Below are 2388 nucleotides of genomic sequence, written 5' to 3'. Positions count from 1 at the left end.
TGTATAATACACACATATATATACACATGTATACACACATATCACAGTTTCTCTATCCATTCCCTGATTGATAGGCATTTGGATTGGTTCCACGATTTTGTAATTGTGAATTGTGCTGCTATAAACATGCATGTGCAAGTATCTTTTTTGTATAATGACTTCTTTTCCTCTGGAAGATACCTAGTAGTGGGATGCTGGTTCAAATGGTAGTTCTGCTTTTAGTTCCTTAAGGAATCACCACACCATTTTCCATAGTGGTTGTGCTAGTTTACATTCCCACCAGCAGTGTAGAAGGGTTTCCTGTTGACTGCATCCACACCAGCATCTACTATTTTTTGAGTTTTTGATTATGATCATTCTTGCAGGACTAATGCGATATCACATTGTGGTTTTGATTTGTATTTCCCTGATTATTAGTGATGTTGAACATCTTTCATATTTTTTTGGTCATTTGTATATCTTCTTTTGAGAATTGTTTATTCATGTCCTTAGCCCACTTTCTGATGGGATTTTTTTTTTTTTCTTGCCGATTTGTTTGAGTTCGTTGTAGATTCTGGATATTAGTCCTTTGCCAAGTGTATAGATTGTCAAGATTTTCTCTCACTCTATGAGTCGTCTGTTTACTCTCCTGATTGTTCCTTTTGTTGTGGAAAGGCTCTTTAGTGTAGTTAGGTACCATCTATTTATCTTTGGTTTTTATTGCATTTGCTGTTGGGTCCTTGGTCATGAAATCCTAGCCTAAGCCAATGTCTAGAAGTGTTTTTCCAATGTTATCTAGTATTTTTATAGTTTCTGTCTTAGATTTAAGTCCTTAATCCATCTTCAGTTGATTTTTGTATAAGGTGAGAGATGAAGATTGATATTCATTCTCCTACATGTGGTTAGTCAATTATTCCAGCACAATTTGTTGAATAGGGTGTTCTTTCCCCACTTTATGTTTTTCTTTGCTTTGTTGAAGATCAGTTGGCTGTAAGTATTTAGGTTTATTTCTGGATTCTCTACTCTGTTTCATTGGTTTATGTACCTATTTTTATACCAGTACCATGCTGTTTTGGTGACTATGGCCTTATAGTATAGTTTGAAATCAGGTAATGTGATGCCTCCAGATTTGCTCTTTTTACTTAGTCTTGCTTTGACTATGTGGGTCCTTTTTTGGTTTCATATGAATTTTAGAATTGCTTTTTTCTAATTCTGTGAAGCATGATGGTGGTATTTTGATGGTAATTGCATTTAATTTATAGATTGCTTTTGGCAGTATGGTCATTTTCACAATATTGATTCTACCCATCCATAAGCATGCAATGTGTTTTCAGTTGTTTGTGTTGTCTATGATTTCTTTCAACAGTGTTTTTGTAGTTTTCCTTGTAGAGCTCTTTCACCTCATTGGTTAGGTAAATTCTGAAGTTGTTGTTGTTTTTTTTTTTTCCAGGTATTGTAAGAGGAGTTGAGTTCATAATTTGATTCTCAGCTTGATTGCTATTGATGTGTAGAACAGTTACTGATTTGTGTACATTAATTTTGTATCCAGAAACTTTGCTGAATTCTTTTATCAGTTCTAGAAGCTGAATTTTTTTAATCAGTTATAGGAGGAGTCTTTAGGGTTTTCTAGATAAACAGTCATATAATCAGCAAACAGCAACAGTTGGACTTCCTCTTTACCAATTTGGATGCCCTTTATTTCTTTCTCTAGTTTGATTGCTCTGGCTAGGACTTTTAGTACTATGTTGGAGAGGAGTGGTGAGAGTGGGCATCCTTGTCTTGTTCCAGTTCTCAGCAGGAATGCTTTCAAGTTGTCCCCATTCAGTATGATGTTGACCGTGGCTTTGTCATATATTGCTTTTATTACATTGAGGTATATTCCTTGTATGCTGAGTTTGCTGAGATTTTTGATTAAAAATAAAGAGATGTATTTTTTGAATGCTTTTTTTGCATCTATCAAGATGATTATGTAATTTTTGTTTTTAATTCTGTTAATGTGGTGTACCACATGTATTGCCTTGCATATGTTAAACCCTCCCTGCATCCCTGGTATAAAATCCACTAGTTCGTGGTGGATTTTTGTTTTTATATGTTGTTGGATTCTCTTAGCCAGTATTTTATCAAGGATTTTAGCATCTGTGTTCATCAGGGATATTGGTCTGTGGTTTTCTTTCTTATGTCCTTTCCTGGTTTTTGTATTAGGGTGACACTGGCTTCATAAAATGATCTAGGGAGGGTTCCCCCTTTCTCTATCTTGTGTAATAGTGTCAATAGATTGGTACCAATTTTTCACTGAATGTCTGTTAGAATTCTGTTATGAATCTGGCTCTGGACCTTTTTTTGATGGTAATTTTAAAATTACCATTTCAAACTTGCTGCTTGTTATTGACGTTTTCAGGGTATCAGATT

The sequence above is a fragment of the Mandrillus leucophaeus genome, unplaced genomic scaffold (assembly GCF_000951045.1).
Source record: "Mandrillus leucophaeus isolate KB7577 unplaced genomic scaffold, Mleu.le_1.0 Scaffold1080, whole genome shotgun sequence".
NCBI lineage: Eukaryota > Metazoa > Chordata > Mammalia > Primates > Cercopithecidae > Mandrillus > Mandrillus leucophaeus.
This window is presented reverse-complemented; position numbering follows the sequence as displayed.